At 36.5% G+C, this 8,668-nt stretch overlaps 1 pseudogene; it reads right to left on the bottom strand.

The window, feature by feature from the left end:
• Positions 1-5,448: 5,448 nt before the first annotated feature.
• On the bottom strand, positions 5,449-8,416 carry LOC121400693 (annotated as a pseudogene).
• Positions 8,417-8,668: the final 252 nt, after the last annotated feature.

Here is an 8,668-nt window from a genome sequence, read left to right as displayed (position 1 = left end):
AGAGAAGTATATCTTGCCATTCATAACACGGGGTGTAAGTGAGAGAAGTATATGTTGCATTTCAATAATGTTTCAAATATAATGTGGCAATTTGTTAAATAGATAATTGTTAAAAAAATAATTAAGACATTCGTGAAAGTACTATTTTATAATCATTGTGAAAATAAATATTTTTTTTCAAATAAAAAAACTGGGTTCATTTTTGAAATGTAAATGTTAAAAGCAAATCTACAATGACAAGATATTACAAAATTCAAATTCTCTGTTACTATTCATTTTGTAAAATATCTTTATAGTATAGTACTTGTACTAAAAACCCACTTTTAGAACATTGGTCTTTGGAGTTTTCTGAGTTTGGAGAACTGTCGAGCCAGAATTTTTTTTTTTTTTTTGTGAAGTTTGTTTTGCCAACTTGACACCAACTGGGAAAAATACACAAGGCAATTGATGCACTCTAGTTAACATTTATTTGACTAATATTTCTTTACATAAACTTTACAAATACTGCATTTAAGAAAACTGAATGTAGTGTACAAACATCAGTTAACTGTAATATTCACAATTACAAAATTTGGGATTATTCTATAGTAAATTGGCTTAAAAAAAACCAAAAACAGAAAAGGGTAATATTTATATTATTTACTACAATAAATTGCTTGCTATACAAACATTAGCAATGACAAGAAACTACAAACAACCTTTTTGCAAACAACACTCATTGGTGTTTAGCAAATAAAATCAAAGAAATTTTTTTTTTTTTAGAAAGCTCAGATTTCACATCTAGCAGAAACCGTTGAGGGCAACACCTCCTTCTTTCTGTTGGTGTCCTTGAACAAATTACTTTTTTGTTAGATTTTGGATGGCATTTGCTTGTTTTTTTGCATTTTTTACACTGTCATTGACCTCAGAATTTTGTATTTCAGAATTTTGTATTTCAGTTTCATCAAATAAATTGATTGAAACAGGAGACGGGGTCAGTTGTAATTGAAGTTCATTACAGATTTCATCGGCTGTAGAATCCTGTTCTACATCTGTTGCTTTCATTTGGCATTGTGCATCTGTAAATGTTTTAGTAGGTTTTATTCTTTCTGCCAGCACACTAGTAAGCTTTCCAATCTCATTGCATTATTCTGAAGGCAAAACTTCAAATCACACATTTCTTTCTGAAACGTTTGTTCAAAGTTATTGATTGCTGAAATGGCTTCTTGGGTATATTTTACATGGCTACTTAGAATGTTCAAGTCATCATATTCATGAGGTATGTTTTGAGGTGTATCAGATACCTGAGTCATCTGGGTATTATCTTCATCATTAATGAATGAAAACTCCATATTATCATTGTCCATACTATACATTGAATTTTCACCTATTACATCTGAATCAACCTCATCCAAAATGGCATCTGTGGGGAAAATATATAAAATCAAATTAACATTTGCTACCATTTTAAGGCCAGATCGAAAATACAAGTTTATATTTTAATCCATTTCTCACCCAAAATAGTACTTCACTATTGTAAATTAGGGAATGCTTATATTCTTAAACGTGACAACAGCGTGCAAAACAAGGCACTAAGGTTGGCCAGATGCAGTAACTCATAGCAACCAATTAGTTTTCTAATAGGTATTCAGTACATGTGTCGTGCTGTTTGGTTGCTTTTGCTTAAAAGGGTTGTTCACCTTCAAAACACTCTTTTTCAGTTCAGTTGTTTTTTCATGTACTTTCCATTATTTATCTTTTACTGTTCTCCCAAAATCTAAGTTTAAATTTGAATGTTGGTGTCTGTGGTGTTTGAGTCTGGCAGCTCAGTAATTCAGGCGCAGACTCTAAACTGATACAATTTTGCTGCCTGTAATGAAACCCAGAGATTCTGCTCAGCAGGGACAAAGATAAGAAATGTATCAACTAAATGTATCAGTTTAGAACAGTTCTTTAGAAAGTGAAAAATGACACTTTACACTTTAATATTAGAGAAACGGTTACAAATAGAAAATAGCCAGTAATTATAAAAAGTTGTTAATTCCAGTGATCTATCTGAAAACAACTAGTTGTTTAAAGGTGAACAAGCTCTTTAAGGACTATCAGTTACCCCTATATATATTTGAGAATAAAAAAATATGTGAAGCATCAAAGGGGAATGAAACCCCCAGCGCTAAAACCAAACCCTCCACCCCCCACCTACCTCTCCTCTCGGGCTATTGGCCCAAAGTCCCTACTTCCCCCTTAATGCAGGTCCACTCCAGCGATGTTCACAGGGAAGAGAAGATGGCCCCTGTGAACATCGCTGGAGGGGACCTGCATTATGGGGGAAGTAGGGACTTAGGGCCAATAGCCCAAGGGGAGAGGTAGGGCAGGGGGAGGAGGGCCTACAGTGGGGTGGTGGTTTTGAGTTTGCATCTAGGGGTTTCATTCCCCTTTAATAATTGTTACTATAATTGAAAATAGAGAATCCATGAAGCAGCACAAATGATACAGACTTGAACCACACCAAATGAAATTAGAAGGTAATATTTAACACATTGCAGAACTGAAATGCTACCCCCCTTGATTATACCTTTCAATATTAATGTACAATTAAATACACAGTAAAAGTTCAAATTTTAAAACTAAAAATTCTAATTAAAAATATTATTAATGTTTTAAATAAAAAACAAAGATTACCTTCACTACTTCTTCGTGAAGTGTCAAAATTTGATAAACCAACTATTTGCACCGGATTGATTGTCTCTAATACTAATTCATCATTTTCAGATAACTGACTCAATTGTGGTAATCCACCGCCAGTTTTTGTCATTTCTTTATAGTTACTTGTAACTTTATCTTTAGCTCTTCTCCTTAAATCAAGCCATCGTTTTTTAATGTCATTAACTGTGTGGGTAGTAACACCAACTGCATTTATTTTATTTAAAATAGCCATCCAAATTTGGTTCTTTATAAGTCCAGAGGTTTTCTGAGCCAGGTCTCCATACAAACGGCGGTAATTGCGATTCACCTAAGAAATAAAAAATAAACATTTTCAGGCCATAATTTAAAGTATTACATACATGCTTATAAAATTGGTTATAAAATAAAAGTACAAAAAAAATTTCCACTCAATTTGTCTAGGTGTACTAACCATATACAATTAACCATATATGTTAAAGCATTGGCTCACTTTTCAAGTTAACTTTATATGTAGTAGAATGACTAATGCAAAGCAACTATTCCATTTGTCTACATTATTTAATTACTATATTAATTAGAATTATTTGGCTTCTACGTCAGACTGTTTACAGTTTTCAAATAGGGGTGACTGCCCACAATCTATAACAACTAATGCTGAGTGAGGCTACAAATGTATTATTAATGTTGTTAGATTTTATTGCCCCCTAATTGTAGCCCAGTCTCCTAATCAAATTAGTACATGGTTGCTAGGGTAATTTGGACCCTAGCAACCAGACAACTTAATTTGCATTTTGGACAGCAGCAGAATTAAAAGCTTAGTAATTCATAAAGCACAAATTACTAAAACATGAAGTCCATTTGCCACTGAACAACCTCTTTAAAAAGCCTTTAATTTGCAATTGGTCTTTGTTCTTGAATGTATGATCAATTGTATTTCCTGTTTCTGGTGAACATTTTGTTGTGGAGTCTTAGTTTCGGATGCAAAAATGTTCACCAGAAACCAAAAACATAATTGATAATACATTCAAAAACAAAGACCAATTGCAAATTAAAGGCTTTTTAAGGAACTTTACACATAGGTGTTTGTAGCTACACTCCCCTGTGTTCCCATTTCATGTGCTCAGCAGCAGTTCTCCCTACAGCTGAACACATAACACCAGAAAAGAAGTGCACAGCTCAAAACACCTGTGTGTAAGTGCCCTAAAAAGGTTGTTCTGAGACATTTGTCTACATTTTATATTAATTGTCATTCATTACTAGTGATGGGCGAATTTATTCGCCAGGCGCGAATTTGTAGCGAATTTGCGCGATTCGCCGCCAGCGAATGAATTCGCGAAACGCCTGCGAAAATTCGCGGAAAAAATTCGCCTGCGTCAAAAAATTTTTTCGAAAAAACGGGCGCCAGCATCAAAAACGAGACGCCGGCGCCGTTTCGCTTCGCCGAAAAATTCGCGAATTTCGCACGAAATTGGCGAAACGGCCAAAAACTGTTCAACTATTAATATGAAATTCCACATTCAACAATAGCTTACAATAATTACAAAAAAAACACTTACTTCATTTACTAAAATATCCAGCTCCTCTTGACAAAAGCGATGTTTTCTTAACCTTGAAAAGTTATCCACAGGAACTGCTTTTTTCTTCTTTTTGCTTAATCCTTCCTCAAGAATGTCATCATTTAAAACTGGGTTTATAGCCACAGCACTGTCATCTGTAATGGGTGCTAACTCACCAGTACTATTGCTACAACTTGGCTGCAAATTTAAGAAATCTTGAAGCTTTGCATACATGTCGAATAGAAAAAGGCCAACAAAAACACCCACATACTCCAACTGCAATGTAGTAATTAGTAGTGCATAGTGCGATTGTTAACTACCCTGCCCATGGATACAATGCCAACAAAACCAATCATGCGCTAAGCGTAATTGCAAAAAGCTAATGTATTCGCAAACACTATTACAAACCATTACATTGCGCGACTCATGTTATTTTTGCGTTTGCTACTGTTTTGTGCCTATGTAATATATCTGTGCGAAAAATATTGCATTCCGCTTAGCGCAAATATACTCGCAAACGTGCGAATGCGTGCTGCGATAACGCCAAATATTACATGGGTGGGGTAAGTACCCTAAGAAATTAGTTGACAGAAGTAACACCAGTGAGCATTTATGTACGAGCTAAAATGGCAGTGGATAAATTATCCCCTCAACTGCACATGTAAGTTGGAAGGAACCATATTTTGGCTGTAATACCAGTTTTGGCTTGTTTTTTTTTACTGATTATTAAAATGGCGATCATTTTAAACAGTTGCTTATTAGTGATAAGAGAAACTTTTTGCCAAGTTTCTCCATGAAAATGACGCCCATCGACTCTATTGGGTGCAAAAAATTGTTGTGCATCAAAAAAATGTTTTGTCGCCCATTGACTTTCCATTTTGGCAAATTTTCACTATTTCGAGAATTCACCCATCACTATTGCTCATCGTGATCTCATTGCTATATCTAAAAGACAGTTACTAATGCTGTGGATGCTTAACATAAGCAGGGCCGGATTTACCCTTCTTGCCCCCTAGGCCCAGCTACTGTGCCGCCCCCCCCATGCATTTTCTGGAAGCCAATCTTTATCCAATCATTTATGCAAAATAAAATAACACAGACAATAAAATGGAAATAATTATGTATGAAACCATAAATAACTTTTAAATATAACCAATATGTATATTAGTAAATACAGTAAAAAAAAAAAAATAACATGAAAGTGTAGTCTGAGAAAATCTGAAAAGGATTAACAAAGCCTTTTAGAACTAACTTTCATCTTTGCAAACTTATCAATGAGGTTATCATAAGAAAACTTTCTGACAATCTCAGCTTCAATTGCAAGTAGAGCAAAGCTGTTTAGCCTTTCTTCACTAAGAGAAGATCTCAGGTAGTTTTTCACTCTTTTTAAGCAAGAAAATGATCTTTCAGCACTGCAGTTTGTTGCAAGTGTGCAAAGAAAAATGCGTAATGCTACATACACATTTGGGTAAATCACTTCCAGTGAGTTTTCAACAATGGTTTTCAGCAGCTGAGATACAGTGATGTCCAGGGCACCAATACATTTTAAATGAGAGCAGAGATGCAGGCATTCATTAGGCAGTTTGTCATCCAAGTCATTTGGGTACTGACTGCACAGATGATTTGCTTGGGCAAGCAAATCCTCATTGCTAAGCATGCTCATATTTTCAAATAAGCCATAATTACTGTTCAGTGATTTATAAGCCTCTTCTCTCCTTCTAAGCTCATGGGACAGTTTATCCAGTATAGGGAGGAAAGTATTAACCCTGAATTTATCTCTTGGGCTTAGTTGTATGTGTCCTTGGGGGCTGACATCAAATGGCAATTTTATCTTTCTTGGTCTTGCAGTAGATGAATCATAATCTTCTAGCCCAGATAATTCCTTAGCATCTCTCTCAAACCTTTCAAATTCATCCCTGGTATCTTGCACAAGTGTGGTGAGACCATCATAAAGCTTTACAACTGTACCAATGTCAATATTCACACACTGTAAGCGTTTGCTTGCAGCATTAAACCGCTTTAAAATGAAGCTCCAAAATACTGTCATGATGGCAGTCTCTAACTTTTGCAAGTTTTTGCTAACTCCTGCAGCCTCATTTTGAGTTGTTGGTGTTTGAGAAACATCATCGTCTATTGCATCCAGTGCTTCTATGATCTCCTTCCATGATCTTCTCAGACTGAGGCATGAATCACTGCTGACCACCGCGTAGTAGATAAATTCTTAACTACTGTAGCCTTCTGCTGTAAATGAGAGATCAACACTTCCCACCTTGCAGTGGATGCAGAGAAGAAGTTGTATAGTTGTTTCAGAATGTAAAATAAAGAAACTGCTTCCCTGCAACTTTCTGCAGCACTAGTTCCAACAAGGTTTAGCGAGTGTGCAGGGCATGGGATGTATACAGCTAGAGGATTCACCTGTTTATTTCGAGCCTGAAGACCAGAATAGGTACCTGACATGTTGCTAGCATTGTCATATGACTGTCCTCTGCAATCCATTATATCAATATGGTATTCTTTCAGAGTGTCCATGACTGCACTGAACAAATTTTCAGCTTTATGACCCACATTTGGAATGAATTTAACGAACCTTTCTTTGGGGATGCCATCATTGTTAACATAGCGAATAACGAAGGCAAGCTGGTCTGTGTGCGATACATCTGGAGTTGAATCAACACTTATTGAGTAATATTTTGCTTGCTTTGCTTAATTTATGATAACTTCTAGCACACTGGAGGCTATAACATCAATGAATTCATAAAATACAGTTTTGGACAAGTATGATGTACTGCCAGAACCAGTGTTTCCATACTTCTTGATGTGCTCAGCCAGAAAGGGGTCATGTTCAGTAGGGATGTAGCGAACTGCCGATTTGGTGTTCGCGAACGCCGTTCGCGAACACCGGCAAAAAATGCGAACGTTCGCGAACAGTTCGCGAACTTCGAACACCCGCTAAAATCGTTCGATTCGAACGATCGAAGGATTTTAAGCGTTCGATCGAAGGATTTTCATTCGAATCGAACTATCGAAGCCATTCGATCGAATGCTTTTCATTCGATCGAATGCTTACAATCGTTCGAACGAATGGAAATCGTTCGATTTTTAGCGGTCGAAGGAATTCGAATGGTCGAATGGTCGAACGATCGAACGCGAACTCAAAATGCGAACGTTCCCAAATGTTCGCGAACATTCGGCAGACGCGAACGGTCGAAGTTCGCGCGAACTAGTTCGCGGGCGAACAGTTCGCTACATCCCTAATGTTCAGCTATTGCTTCTAGAAGCATCAAGTAATTGCCATTTGTAAGTGACCCAAATTTTTCATCTGTACCTCTGAATGGCAAACCTTGCGATGACAATGCTATCACAGCCGTAACAACTCTTTTTAAGACATTCCTCCAGTATTCTATTTCTTGATTTTGCTTCTCAAGAAAAAGCTGGTCAACTCTGCCGCTAATTTTTGCCCTGTTATGCATCCGCAAATAACAGTCTTTGTGAAACTTTGACTCTTCATGTTCATTTAGTCGAATGGATGCATTTTTCCAATCATTGAATCCTTCATGTGCTAACATGCTGATTCCACTATATAGATAGCAAGCTGCACAAAAAATCTTCTTACTCTTAATAGAATATACTAGCCATGGTCGTGGTATAGATTCTCAGTTTGGCCGTTCACTTTTAAACAGTGTATCAGACATACACCTGCTTTTGTTAGAATAGTGCCTGACGGATGATGAGAAGTCGGCCTCCTTGTTTTGATTGACACCATGAAAAGCTAAGAAATCTTTCAGCTTTTCATTCTGTTTATCCCAGTCAACAGGATCAGAAGAAAAGTTTAGGTTATCCTCAAAACTCTTATTTTCAAGAATCCTTGAACTTGGTGAAGAGATTTCCTCACATGGTTCTTCTTGATTTCCTTCAGCAGTTGTCATTAAGGTTGAATTATCTGCCTGTTCTGCAGAAACATCTTCCTTGTGTGAGGTTTCCTCTGTAATATCTGTTGTTCTTACATAAGATGAAGAACAAGGTGACTCAGAAGATTCAACCTCTTCAGGTATAACATCAAGATCTACTCTACTAGCTTTCTCAAAGTAGGTCTCCATTCTTCGTGTATGCTCCAGTTCATTACTTTGCTTTCTAGCTTTTTCTTTGGCAAGCTTGCGATATGCAAACCCGCTAAGTTTTTTTCTTTTGTCAGCCATGTCACAGGAAAGCTAAAAGAAAATACTCAATCGGTGAATGCAACGGCCTCAGAAAAGTTTCTTACATCACACAAAATTCTCCGTTGTTTTTTTTTTTTTTATAGTAACAGCAGATAAGGGTGAAAAAGACACCCATAAAGTTATAGCTATAATTTCTATTATTGTCAATGACCTAGAGAAACCATGCAACATACCCTCCCACACTGCCACACTTCAAATCACATAAACTCGATTCAAACCACACAAACTTGA

Source organism: Xenopus laevis, chromosome 1L (assembly GCF_017654675.1).
Source record: "Xenopus laevis strain J_2021 chromosome 1L, Xenopus_laevis_v10.1, whole genome shotgun sequence".
Taxonomy (NCBI): domain Eukaryota; kingdom Metazoa; phylum Chordata; class Amphibia; order Anura; family Pipidae; genus Xenopus; species Xenopus laevis.
Note: the sequence above shows the minus strand (reverse complement) of the source record. Positions and strands in the feature narration are given on the sequence as shown.